Source organism: Egretta garzetta, unplaced genomic scaffold (assembly GCF_000687185.1).
Source record: "Egretta garzetta isolate BGI_Z169 unplaced genomic scaffold, ASM68718v1 scaffold176, whole genome shotgun sequence".
Classification (NCBI taxonomy): domain Eukaryota; kingdom Metazoa; phylum Chordata; class Aves; order Pelecaniformes; family Ardeidae; genus Egretta; species Egretta garzetta.
In genome coordinates this window covers 169,846-184,218 of record NW_009259973.1, presented here as the reverse complement: position 1 = coordinate 184,218, position 14,373 = coordinate 169,846, and the positions used below count along the sequence as shown (strand labels likewise).

The 14,373-nt window shown below is 40.2% G+C and overlaps 1 protein-coding gene across 1 annotated transcript in view; it reads right to left on the bottom strand.

The window, feature by feature from the left end:
* Positions 1 to 13,241, bottom strand: part of USP7 (ubiquitin specific peptidase 7) — a 67,148-nt gene extending 53,907 nt beyond the window's left edge. Inside the window, exon 1 of the mRNA XM_009640329.2 lies at positions 13,221 to 13,241. The gene's annotated coding sequence lies outside the window, so the exon portion shown is untranslated. The remainder of the gene's footprint in view (positions 1 to 13,220) is intronic.
* Between the last annotated feature and the right edge of the window lie 1,132 nt (positions 13,242 to 14,373).

Here is a 14,373-nt window from a genome sequence, read left to right as displayed (position 1 = left end):
CATGGAAAGGTAGCATAAATATATTTAACTGTCTTTTTTTCCCTAATACTGGCATGATTTTTTTATTCTGTTGAAATGTTTCTGGATCTGTCCACATTAAGAGTTTAAATGCAAAAATAATTTCCTAGCAAGCAACAACAATGGATAATAAAACAGATTTTGCACTGCAATTAATTTTACAGACACTAGGAGGTAAAAAAAAAAACCAACAACTTTTAACCTCATGCCTTAATTTAGCCTTGTACCTTAATTTACATTTAAACAGGACAGATCACTCCAAGCTAGAGAAACCGTGCAATGTGCACAACAGAGACCTTGTACCTAGGATCTAACTCCTTCAGCATTTCTTCCTGTTATTTTCAGTAATGCTTTTAAAGGTCTTCCTTTATATCATTGGATTTGCTAGTGTTGATCTCATTTTACCTCTTCTTCTTTACACTTTCTGCTGTGCAGAGAAATGGATAGATATGTAAAGCAGGTTCACAAGAATCTTAGTGGTTACAGGTAGCTACTAGTTCTGACATTAGGCTTTTGTGAGAAGAGGGAAAGACAAATCAGATTCAGGACAGTAACTTTAAAAACTGTTACACAATTGTGAAAAAGAAAGCAAGCAGAGTTAATGGTATTTCCCTCTCATTTGAGAGCACAAACAAGCTTAAATCTAGGCTTCTTTGCTGTATAGTAAAGTAGCCTAAAACAAACATGCTCATGAGAAATTATTCCTTTTAGGCTAACTATGCAACTACTAAACCTGTTTTAAAGGTGGCTATTATAGCAAAGCAGCATGAAATCACAAGCCAAATCATCTACATCTAGTTGGTCTGGTAGTCCTATGGCAAATCTAGAAAAATGCAAAAATGTCCTCAGGTACCCAGACAGTGGTGATCTGTGCCATGACACATACACATGACATACACATCCAGCTGGGATGCACAACTGGAAGATCTTGGGACTTCCTAAGCACAGTATCTGACTACATTGTTCTTGAAGTGGTGCCTCTATAAAGAGGAACTACCATGGGCTCTAATTGGCACAGTGCACTGAATACTAAAACAATCTGAATTATAATATGGAAGCTGAAAGATACTGTTTATAAGGGAGAACTGTAAATAAAGCCTGCCCTGTGTGCTGGTTCAACTTCTTCATATAACACAAAACCAGGTTAAGGATAACAGAGGAAACAGACTAGATGTATTCACTTCAGAGAAAAGGTGACTAAGGAGGGTAAAGAGATATGCCAGACAAATATCCCAAATAGCACAGAGGAGGAAAAAATACCAACCAACAAAACAAAAAACCCCACCAAAGAACAATTATTTTGTCAGAAGATGCTGTGGAGGCCAAGACACCTCCCCAGCTCCCTCTGGCTCAAAGGCAGTGGCACTAGAGGAAAACAGGAGGCCCACAAAGCACAGCATATAGGTTCGACACCAGCCAGCAAAGGAAGCCATGGCAGGCTGCAGGGAACAGAAACGGGGAGCAACACTGCTGTAGGGCACCCTCCCAGGCCCCCACCTCAGGGCTCTGGGATTTTCTCACCTGCAGATGGTGTCTCTGCATTTCAAAATGACCTACGAGCACATGCCCCAACTTTGCAAACCAGCAGACATCACAGCAAGGACTGCCACAGTTTAACTATTTTATACAAAATAACTTTTTCTTTTCAATCTGCCCTCTGATGTTACATTCAATGTGCTCCGGGTCTTAAGCTGCTTCTGTTTCACCTTCTGCCACCTGCGCTTTCCAGAGTTTTAGCGTGTCTTTCCTCGGTTATCCATGACACCAGGGCCACATGGACACCTCCTCATCTACTTAGTCAATACCGCTACAGCAGCCATTTGATATCTTTTGCACTCTATTTTCCATATTGTAACTTCTTTACTTCTCCTATACCTTTTTAAGATGGAGGAAGAAAGAGAGGCTGTTAACCAGGCTGCACTCAGTGTTCAAGATGCAGAAGCACAGTGAACTTACACAAAGCATATGTTATTCCTCATCCATTTCTGAAGGCAAAGCAATGAATGGAAGATGATTCCATGGGGAGCAGTGAGAGGGCAGGGAGGCAGCCTGGCCAGGCTCAGGCACCCTCGGGGCAAGCACAGCGGGGAAGGCAACTTGCCATACCTCCCCTGCCCTGACATTTAATGTAGGGGTCTGCCACTGATAGCCGTCAAGATACCAAGTTAAACAGAATTTTTGCTCGATCCAGGGTGGCTAATCTTACATAGATATGGGGGGGAAGGGGAGGGGAAGGTCTGTAAGAAGCTTTTGAACATTCATGCTGAAAAACCTGTTAACCAAACTAAAGTTTACACTGTGTAAAAATGGGGTTAAAAAAAAACGCAAAAAAAAAAAAAACAAGATCCCTGACTCAGAACACAGTTTTGCACTGTCTATAAACTTTACTGTAGGAAAAAAATGTGTATCACAGAAGCACTTAGCACTCTGCGTTCACAATAAGAATGCACCCGAGTCACGCTTCCCTTCCACTTCAAGAACCACCATGCCAGTTGCCGAGAAGCATCCCCACGGTGTGGAGCAGGGTGCAGGGTCAGCCCTCGGCTCCCCACCCAGCCCTGCACCCACAGGCAATGGCTTCGCCTCCCAGCCCAGTGTCGGCGCTTCTGACTGTTTCCTCCTCGTTTGAGCGTGCCGCACGAGGAACTACATTGCAGAGCAGCAGCCGCAGCAGCAAAGCACAGAGCTGAACCAATTAGCGTGGGTCTGCCCAGTACTGATAAACCCTAACCTCATGTCAGGGTCGCTTTTACAAGTCTAGATTAACCATGGGGAAAACGACAACAACAATTAAACCATTCAAGGTTTGGTGGGGTTTTTTTTCTGTTAAGTCCTTTATGTGAACTGATACACGTGCACATCCTGGTAACAGAGGAACGTTTGCTGTTTACTCCCAGCATTATAAGCAGCACTGCTGGCAAACCCATTATTTTCTACTGAAATTCAGTTTCTGCCATGTTTATTAACATGTATGCTTCAAGCATAATGGTAAACTATGATTTTAAGAGATTCCTAGTACCAAAAAAAAAAAATCCACACTTTGAGTTATTTTTACCATTTCTTTTCACTGTAATTAACAAGACGTAATTATGCTCTCATCTAAAATTAACAACCACAGAATGAGCAAAACAAAAACCATGATTTTTTCAAATGGGATGCTTTACAATGAGCTGGACAAGAAACTGCTTTTTTATTCTCCAAGACACAGATTTCAGAGTTTTCTATTCTCCACCAGTTTCCCAAATTCCTGAAAGACATGGTTCCCAAGAGTTTTTGAGGTTGTTACTTAATAAGCTCAATTTTCCAACTTCTGCTGTTAGCATTGTTCCACGTTCTACAAAAACTTCACTGAGCCAAAGAGGACAAGCAGAGAAGGACCATTCATGGGGGGAATGCCTAGCTGGAAAAGGGGACTTGGTGACACCCCTGGCTTTGAACAGGCAAGAGGCTCAGGGCTGGTACCACGAGGAGCAGTGGCTGTGGGGTGGTTTACCCCATCCTGCTCCCATTCAGCATGGAAATCCCCTGCCCTACATCAGAAGCGTCCCCATTTTGACTGGAGTCTCCACAAAGATTTTGGGATCTGGACATTCCCAAGAAACCACTGCCATTAAATTTCTAGCCAGCCTGAATTTACCAAATCATCTGCCAGGTTGTTAATCTGCATTCTCCTACTTTGCAGCACAAACACCAGCAATAGTTAAAAAAACCTGACCAGAGAACTGAACTGAGAGTCTTCCTCAGTCTTGGCAACACAACCATTACATCCCAAAGCAGTTTAGGCTTTCCTCAGCATTCACTTAAAAGTAAGATTTAACCCTGATTTTCCATTTCCGTTCTGACAGCAAGCTTTCTACCCCCAAGTGTTAATTCAGGGAAATAATTATTCAGACTCTGAGAAAGAGCTGATTATTGCTGTAAAATGTTCTGAAGATCAACTTCTCTTCACTGATTTGAAGATATAAGTTACTGTACTGAGAACATCCAAATGTTAGCAGACACCAAAATCAGCACTAAACTGTGTTAATTATTTAATAGTCTACATGAAGAACAACTGTCTTCAAAAAAATAACACAGCTGAAAAACTGTTTTATATAGAAAACACAGAATCTTGGGTATTAGCTTCCATTATTTACCAAGGAATTTTTAAAAGAATGCAGAATAGGAATTTTATAATCCTCAGTTAAGCACTCCGCTGACAACTTTATCACTTTGTCAACAATTTTAAGTCACTTTTTTTTTTAATGAAAACAAAAGAAAACTTTTAAGAAGTGACAAAAAAAGCTTTTCCTGTTTAATTATTCAAGTGTCAAATAGCCAACTATTTGTTCTGATGCCAAAGAGGCTGCCGTGGGACCACGTAGCCAGGTCTGCATATTAGTTAAGCAAACACAGTCAGAACCCAAGTTATACTTTGTATTCTACAGAAAACAAGATATATACAAAACCAGGCATAACCGTAAACACCTTTTGAGGCTAGCTTTCTCTTTCAAAACCAAACACAAATGCACTGAAATCAATGAGGCAAATCAACTACTTTACTCATCCATACTTGCATTCACTGAGAACAGCTAAATTCAGGTCTCCAAAATTCAGATACTTGGAATACAAACAAGAATAAAAAAAAAATACCTACTGATAAACACTGGAACACCTGTAAAGTGGCCATCATTTTTAAAACAATTCTTTATCACAGACAGGGCTTCTTGAACCATGTACATCATATGGCAGCATTTGCAGCTGCAAACTTCAGAACTACGTGATTTATGCAAATCATGCAAACAACTATTTTAGAAACAGAAGTTTGAGACACATGCAAGAAATGAGACCTTGCACCCATGTAATTTAGATTTCATCTTGCAGTGTAACCAAGTTGATGAAGGGTGGAGGGATGATGCTTTAGATGGAGTTTATTTTATACGCTGATGCTCTTGCGTATTTCAGTGCTCTCATTAATGCCCTGATGTGTCACCACCCAAATTAGTTTTTCCCTGAAAAGGGAGACAAAATAATTGGTCAAAATTCTCCTCTTTTTCCTTTGGAAAGCCAGTCACCTCACATGGGGCAGCAGCTATAACTAGGCCATTTTTGAGCAAACATACATTCTGAAGCAGAAGTTGTACGTCACTGCTCACGTGTTTGTTGTGTATTTACTTTCTGATTTATTACATATAGTATTTTATTTTTTGTTTCATGAGCCAAATTGTCAGACAGTATTTCAACAGCTTCCTGGTTAACTCTTCTTAGGGCATAAAGGCAACAAAACAGACTTGAAAATGTGTTTTAGAACAGCTGACTACTTACTGCATGTCACCCAGTGAATTACATCTTTCTTATGCTCTGCAAAACACCCTAATTCCACAAATATGCTCCCAACCTCAATATTCTATTCTTTCTGGCAAATCTTCCTAGCTACTTCTATTTTTTGCTCCATTGCTAGCACCACTCATCTGAAGCAAATTTTAAGGACTTCCAAAAATTAATTACTGCCTTCCTGCTTTGCCTCTGGCTAGAAGCTGGTATAAACATCACCATCGAATTAAGCTGTATCTCAAACTCCTTATTCTATTGACGATGAATGATTCTTCCTTTGTCTCAGGAAAACCATAAGTCCCTGAAGTTTTCTCCCCACCCTCTATTTTCCTCTCTAATAATGTAGCATTTGTGGCCTGTGCCATCATCAGCCATTAAAAACTCAGAAACTCTCACTACTCATGCTTCTGTTACTCTAGCTAGTCAATTTACACTTCCTGCTGTAACTTTTATCCCACAAATGCCCTCAGTGTTTTGAGTATACCCCTGAAGCATGCAAAAGCAGATTTTTTTGTCAGTCCTCCCCACTACTGGATCCTCATCTCATTTCCTCTCTTTTTCCTGGACTGCTTTTCCATGAGTTTAAAAACTGGTAACAGTTTTCCTTGGCGGGGGGTGAGCATGAGACAGTGCATGGCAGCGGATCACAGGGGAGGAAAGAGAAATAAATCCAAACACAGAGGTACACCACAAACTGTCTAGTATGTAATTCCTGGCACTTCCTCAGCTCCAGACCTTTTTCACACAAACACACACAAAAAAAATATCAGTTAAGAATCCATAAGGATGTTTCTGCTCCCAGAAGCAGAGAGGACACAGTTCAAGAGATTTTTGCCTCAGAAATAAAAGTACATTAAAAAAAACACCTATCTGCAACTAGTGCGCATTATTTAAAGGTTTCTCATGCAGAAGTCACTATTTTTTTTAATACCTCAAACTGATAGAAATTAAGCAGGGTGCTCCAATTTAAATGTCATTACAGTCAGGTATGACCCAAACCTAAAACAAACTCCAGATGTTACTGGTGTCAAAGTAAGAATAAGGCCAGGATTTAGGAATTACTAGAGACTGTAATAATTTAACTGCAACTGCTATCCATACAGGAACACCTTTCCCTTTCTGAAAGGGGAAACTTTCTTTCAGAAAAGAGACAGATATGCCATGCCATGCCTTTGCAATAAAAAATAAGAAGAAATATAAAAGACAAAAAAAACAAAGACAAAATAGACTGGGCCTGAAAAGAGAACGGCTACTTTGCTGGAGGTTACCAGGGGAAGCTGCACTCTGGGACACAGCACTCAGACCAGTAAAAGAACCAAACCAACCCTCTGATACAATATTCAGTTATTCCACCTACAAAAAACAAGTGCCTACGAGTAAGTGACAATGTGTTGTTTATCACGGTGGTAACACAACACTGGCATACTTTTAACAGTTAAGCTACACAAAAGGAAATCTAGCTGTGCACATGTAACAGGAGAGTCTTTACCTGTTTAAGCTTGTTCACAAACCCCATCAGACACAATACATTGCCTAGATTTTTACCTAGCAGATATACTGCCCCTCCCATTGCATCCTTTGACTGTGAAAATGTTGAAATAAAGAAATAAACGTATACATTTTGATTTCCTCTAATTCATACAGCCAAATTCAGGTATTTTAATGTCCCTGTGGATGTTTTACTGTTGATGCATTTCAGCACACTTCTTAAGACCAAGGAAACCCCACAAGAGCAAAAGAGAGAGACACACACAAGGGATGGGGTGAGTAGATGTCTGTCTCTCTGGCTTGGACAGTCTGCGTAAAGAAGAGACTTCACTAAACAACCTGATGATAATCTGTGGGATGCTAGAGATCTCTGGGATTTTATTAGAGAACTTCTATCAAGCTGTAGGATCTCCCCATACTCCCTTCCTTCTCAAGGCAAGGCCCTGGGATTTAACCCAGCACAGCTGTATGGTAGGAGAGAGGAAGTCCACCGCAAGGGCCAGACGGCATGCACAGGGGAAATATCACACCCACTACTGTTGGGTTGCACAATCCAAGACAAAAAAAAGCGTTCCTTCATTGTATAAACCACTGCAACTGTCACCCGCTCTTCTTTGAAAATTAAAATATTTGCTTTAAAGTGTTGACACCGAATAGATGACCCCAGAACAAAGAGAAAGACCTTTCAATATATATTACAGGCATGTCATTTTAGCTTTTACTATTGCTTCTGCCATCATGCCTGCCTAGTAGATGAGTTCACAGACAAATTGGGTTTTAGGATTCGAGGGGGGCAGGATTTTCTTTACATTACTTTCTGCCAATGCTATTATAGCAACCAACTCTATGAATTTCACAAGCAAACAGAAAGGCTATAAATGTAAGAATTTCCCTGCCAACAGTGCTTATTCCCTATCACTTAATACAATCCAGCATTCTTGAAGTCTGAGCACACTTCAAATCCCTGTAACCTTCCTTCTCAGGCACAGCGATCCTGAACTCACCCTGTTGAGTGGTACAGGGAACATCCACTTGAATGACGAGCTCCAGCTACTGGGGAAAAGGAAAGGTTATTCCAGATCCACCACTAAATGCAGCCCCCATCCATTTGCACAAATGCAAACTAAAACTCAAGACACTAACGTCCAAAGCACTGCAGAATTATTGCAACTACAGCTGAAGTTAAGAACCTGCATTAAGTGACAAACTCTTGTTACATGACAGCATTGCCTGTGCTGCATTCACTACATGCTACAACTACTGTTCTAGGGGTAGCTTTATAACTTAGTTTCCTGTTTAATTTTTTTAACATACAAATATGAAATTTTGAGCATATAAAAACCTGCTGGACATGCAGAGTTTCCATGTGATTTCTGTTATCAATTTTAACAAGTATGCAAATAGGCACAAGATTGGCTCAAACAAGATACAGCTTTCTCACTTCCTGTTCCACAGGTGAGGAATAAAATCAGAAACAACAGGATTGGTATATTTACAGTATTTAGTATTATTTTACTATTACTGATACCATTATTGTAATAGTCTATTTACATGAATACTTTATCTGGGATCAAAGAAATTACCCCTATGCTTTAATTCACATCCTAGTGTACTTGGTTTGGCCAAATCTCAGTCCGAGATCTATCTAACAGCAATCCAAGAGCCAGCAATACTGCTTCTCAACACCCAACAGTCTCTGCTTATGCAGGTTCATAACCCTTGTGATGCTTTATCGTAAGGTGGAAACAGAAAAAAAAAAAAAAAAAAAAAGGAAGACAAAAAGCAGGTGGTTTAGGTTATTAAGGATTTTCAAGACCCGATTGCATTTTTGAGTTTTATTTAGAAATACAGAAATGATCAGTGGAAACCATGGCACTTACATGATGTACACAGAAGAGCCATTACTGCCAGTGGTGCATACTGCGAACTGCACCAGTGCTTTTTAAACTTTTTACAGTGGTAACATGCATTTTAAACCAGCTCCATCAACTTAACTCTACTCCTAATTTTTGATTATCTTTGCTTGCAAAACACATCTGAAAGAACTGGTAGAGCTCTATGGAAAGGAGAAGGCATTTCTAACCACTACAAGTGGCACAGCCATAGCAATTTGCATTTTGTCCTAAATCTTACAACACAGCGAGTGATTAAACAAGTTGGGTAGGCCATAAACCAAATTTTTGAGGTGTGTCTAGGTACTGAACTACCATTAAAATATAATCTTAAAATAGCTTTTGCTGCTGACAAATATCACAGGGACAGTCCAAAATTCAGAAGGCAGCTGCATACATTAAACCACAACACATAACTTCTAGTTACAGATCTCGGTGAGTGAATTTACACAGGAGAGAAATATGGTAGGTTGAGCATTCCAGCTGCCAGAAAAATCATGCCCACCTCAATACAATCAAGTATACAGCTATCTTTTGAATATAAGCTGAACTTCTGAAGTTAATATATACCACTAGAAATTCTGTGTTATCCACCTGAGCGCTGGCCCCACTCCTTGCCTGGCAGGCAGTTAACGTACCATCTTCTCAGTGGTGGCAGGGGAAAAGGAGCAGATACCCCTCCAGCCTCTCCTCTGCTCAGGTCCAAAGAACATCTAGACAAGACTGCAGCCACAAACAAGGCACTCTTCTCAGCTGCCCACTTCTCCAGGCACTCTTCTGAACTGGACCAGTAGGTAGGGCAAAATTATTCTTTTGTAAGTAGTGACCTATTTGCAAAGCTTGTTCTCCCAAGGCACCCCTTCCTCTACCTTTGGTGCACCCTCACCTAGGAAGTGCAGGGGCATAAAATAGGCTTCTGCCATCCCCAAAGCAAGTCACCCAGCTGGGAGATTGCTCCCAAGGGAGTGCTGCCAGTAACAGGGCGGTGGCCAGATTAACTGGCCTGGCACACCATGTGGCTATGGGGCTGCAATGCATCCCCATTGGAGAAGCAAGTTACCAAATTAACAACCCCTCCCCAAATCTCTGAGCATGATGTAGAAATCAAAAGTGCAACACTACCACAAAGAATGAGTTTATAACACAGAGTTTAATGCAACTGTCCATATTTAGGGCAGAAATGACCCATAAATTACTCAACAATTCCACTTAAAAAAAGTCTTCACACAAATATCTATTTACAAAGTTATATCCTGGCAAAATTTCAAATACTTTTACTGTACACCTATCTTTTGATTTAATAAAGCATGCATCTGAGGTGGTTAATGTGCATTTCAAGGTATATTAAAAATGAGAGATCAAAAACTAACGTTCATCCCAGCCAATATTTTGCTCCAGCTACAGTGACTAAACCCTGTCTATTGTTAGGTCCGTCGGTACTAAGCCAGTTTTATATTCTTAACTCTAACCTGTGAACATGACACTAACAGCAATAGGTGTACTTCAAGTTGAATCTAAAATGTCCAAAATTTCACACATCTTCTCCCATAAACTTTCCAGATCAGGAAGCTAATCAGAGTTAACATCACCTTAACTCTGAAATTTCTTTTAGCAGACCTGCTAAAAACTTGTATGATCCAACCACATTCGAGAAACCAGTGGCTCCTGTTCAAAGTAGGATCATTACACTGGCCAGAGAGCTTGGCTGATAGAACAGCTGCAGTAAGCACCAACTCCAGGCCTGAATGCAACCTGGAAATTTTTATCACTGTGCTGAAAATATCAGAAAAAAAATCTAGTTTGGGCAGGATGTTAAACCCCCCCCCCCCCCCCCCCCCAATACATTTAGATTATGATTTGAGGTAATTTTTTATTTTAATAGGTATTTAAATCAGAAAATAGTAACCCACTTAGTATAGAAAGCTGAAAATCCTTCAGATGTATCTTCAAGATGGAAAACAAGAGATTATTTTTAGGTACAAGGAATACCTTTGTGCAAAACAAAAAAAAAAAAAAAAAAAAAAGTAACAGAAGGGAAGACATTCAGAAGCAGAACAATTTCAGCCCCAGAACTGGTTTGCATTTGAACAACGTCCGATTTTTATAATGGTAAAACCATGTGTCTGCACATGTTACTGCTCTGTAAGCTTGGATTTGATACTCATCCTTAGAACTTCGCTACAGCCTTGTCCCCTAATGCATTTCTTGGGGGAGACAGGCCCAGGTGTCAAATAAAGGGTCTTGGGAAAGTTTAAAAAAAAAGTTATAGAAGTTGTTAATGGCTTAAGAGTTTTTTCTCCCTCCTCAGTCAAGCTGACCCGCTTGTTTGTGGGGCCAAACAATAAAGCAGACCAGTGAACTGAGCTAGGTTAAAAATAAACCCAAAATAAGGAAGTTACTTTAAATTTAGATCTCTTCATTCATCTCATTTACCATATGCTCCCACACAGTTGTGTCAGTGCAAGCGAGGAGGCAAAATGGAGGCATGGAGGTCAAAAAAAAACTTGCTCTAGAAGATACCTCTCCTCTGTAGCAGTGTTAGAGCAAACTAGACACAAACTCTTCCCCTGGCTCCCAGCAGCACATAAAAGTCATCTGATATAATTAAGTCTGGTGCCCAGACCAAAATCCAGGAACTTCCCTGCAGCTTGTGCTCAGTTTTAGGCTAAACAACTCTTTCTTGTAGGCACTATTCTCAGCTGGACTGCCGCACAGCACAGCCACCTGACACCGTACCAGTTAAGGGACACTCCTCAGATGTGGGAGATGTTTGATGCCTCTGACTCCAGAGAGGTCTAGCATGCACACCTGCTAACTGCGAGTGGGCTTCCACTATGATAATTTAAGTAAAAGCTAGGTAACAATAATATTCTTGAATAAAATGGGCCTTGAAGGTGTGCTCTGTGTTGAATTAATTGCTACTAGTATAATTTACTAGCAAAAGCATGGGTTTACATATGTGGACACATAAAGCATTAGGAGGGATTTGACTTTCAGTTTTGTTCTTCCAAGGTGCCACCATGTATCTAAATTTTGATTCATTATTAGTTTACAATATGAATTTACACAAACGCTTCTAGTGCATGCATAATTTCTAAGACGACCAACAGATAAACATACTGAAGAGAACCACTTGAGGCATGGTCTCTCACTGCATTAATGTTAACACCTCTCAGTTCATTATATTGAAGGCTGCTGAAAGGTCTTAAAGAATTAACTAGAATGTTTTCTTAATCCAGAAAGAGAGGTCACTGACCAATAAAGCTAAATTGCCTTTATCCCAAGTTTAAAAGTCTGAAGACAGATGCTGCAGTTCCACACACATTTCTTCAGTGGCAATGCCAAGGTGCCCAGTCCCCAGGCTCATTCACACCTCTACACCCTGCTCTTCGCCAGGGCTAGCTCAGCTCTTTGTTCAGCTGCAGAGATTGGAGGACCCACCAGTTTCACTACGTACCTTCAGCAAAGCAGAGGGGACAGAGCAAAGTCACGGCTGAATGGGGCTGCTTATGAACAGGCAACTGACACAGGTAAAACAAGATCCATTTTTGTGCAACTTGTATTATTCACCTTAACCTGTGCCATTATCAAGATCAAGAGAGGGTTTCCCCAGCAAAGCTCCACTGATAAACAAAGGAGCTGCACAGCTTTCTCTCCTTCACAGGAAAACCTCAAGAATCCTTCCCAGTAAAGACCCTATCCCTCCCACACCAACCCCCTCCTACTTAGGACAATGCACTTCAGGGCACAGGCTGTAAGCCAAAGCATGAGGCCAATGAACAAAACAGGTTAAAAAAAACAAGACAAATTTGCTGAGAACAAGAAAATATCTTAAAATCAATATGGAACTGAAGAAATACATTTGAAGAAACAAACAATTATTATCAAATCCTGTGGTTAAAGCTTTTAGAATAAACTACTTAAAAAAATTATTAGTAAGTTTCAATTTCTGGCAGATTTTAGTTTGATTTTACTGCTGCTTATTTTTAATTCCTAAACTGTAAGGACAGTTTAAGAAGGGGGAAAAAAAAAAAAACAAAACACCAAACCCAAAAACCAAAACTGATGCTTATGGTTACTACCTTCATGGCATGACAGAAATACTGCAAAACATTATACTAGTTTTTAAGGGGACTGTTTCTTTTGGCGCAGGGTTGAAGTCCAAGAAGTATCAGAAACGGCCACCCTGAAACAGAGGAGATAAAAACCACACAGGAAGAGTAAGAAGGAAAGGAAAGCAGAAGAAAATTGTGAAACACCACTACTGTAATTGCTACTAGCAAGGAGGGTTTTTCATGTGGCTTGTGACCCACTGTTTAATTCATATAATTTACAGACATGTTTTAGTTATCTCTGTGTTCAAACTTCTAATAATATGTACTGTTCTACAGAAAATAGGTTCACCTCTCAATACTATTAAGCAGCTAACACCTAACCAGGGGGAAAATTCTTTAGAAGAGGTCAAATCCTTGCTACTCCCAATGAAGAAGGAAATCTAACTATCCTTACCTTGATTTAATGAACAATAAAAGAAGGTTCACACAGCCTCTGCTTAAGCAGACTTCTTTTAAAAAAAAAAATACATCTCACATTGTCTTAGGACTTGATATCTGTAAACCCCTGAGCATCTAGTCAGCTCTAACATCTGTAACAGAAGCAAACCAACCATTTATCTAAATGGATTAGTTAAGACATGCTGTGAAGGCAAACTTGTGTCTGAAAATTGTTACCTGATTATGGCTACCAGAAACATTCTGGTGATGCATAACTGAAGCATATTTTGTGAATACTGAACAGCAACAGCAAAGAATCAGCTGCATCAGGAGAGCTGTCTGGCTTTACAAGCAGGAAGGGAGAATGTAAGTTATTCCCCACCTCCAAATGAAGTGACCTCTGTTCCTGAAAAAAAACAATGATGATGAAGAAACCACCATGCCCCAGTACTAAGACTGCCCACTCCTCTTCTCATAGGACATTCCAGCTCACTATCCACATCATCTTCCTCTGACTCGCAATATGTTTTGGAGTGCAAGTCGAGGTGCTGCTTTCAAGGCAGAAAACACCAAGATGTTCAGGATGCCTGGAAGACTATCTCCACATACCAGCATATACGCAAGAATAAGCTAAGGTGCTAGTGTTTTCTCTTCCCCAGTTTAAATAGGCTGCTCCTGGCACATCTTCCCTGAGTGGCATCACTCTGGAGCTCACTGTACACCTGCAGTCAGGGACAACTCCAGGTTTGTAGGTACTGAATGTCCTGTTCTAAGATGCTCGATGCTACAAAGCATGATGGGTTTTGTTTAGATCTTTGCTATTAAATGGGTCAGGAATGACTTATTTTGGCAAACCGCAACCAAAAAACACAGAGCTATCCTATACTGATTACATCACAGAATTTTAGTTTTACCAAAATTTACCATTTAGTTTCAGTCCCCATATTTTTAAGAGATTTTGCTTAACAAGTATGTACATGCTGTTACGCTGACCAATCAAGCTGTGTTGTTCTAGATGCGTATTAAGTCCAATATAAAAAACAGTCTTCAAATGTGTCTTTATATGCTTAAGAGAATCCCAAAGATTCCTAGGCACTATGGTAAAAGACTAACGCTGTCTTCCCCAAACTGCAAATATTCAGTACAGTTTCAGTATTTTCAATACCTGT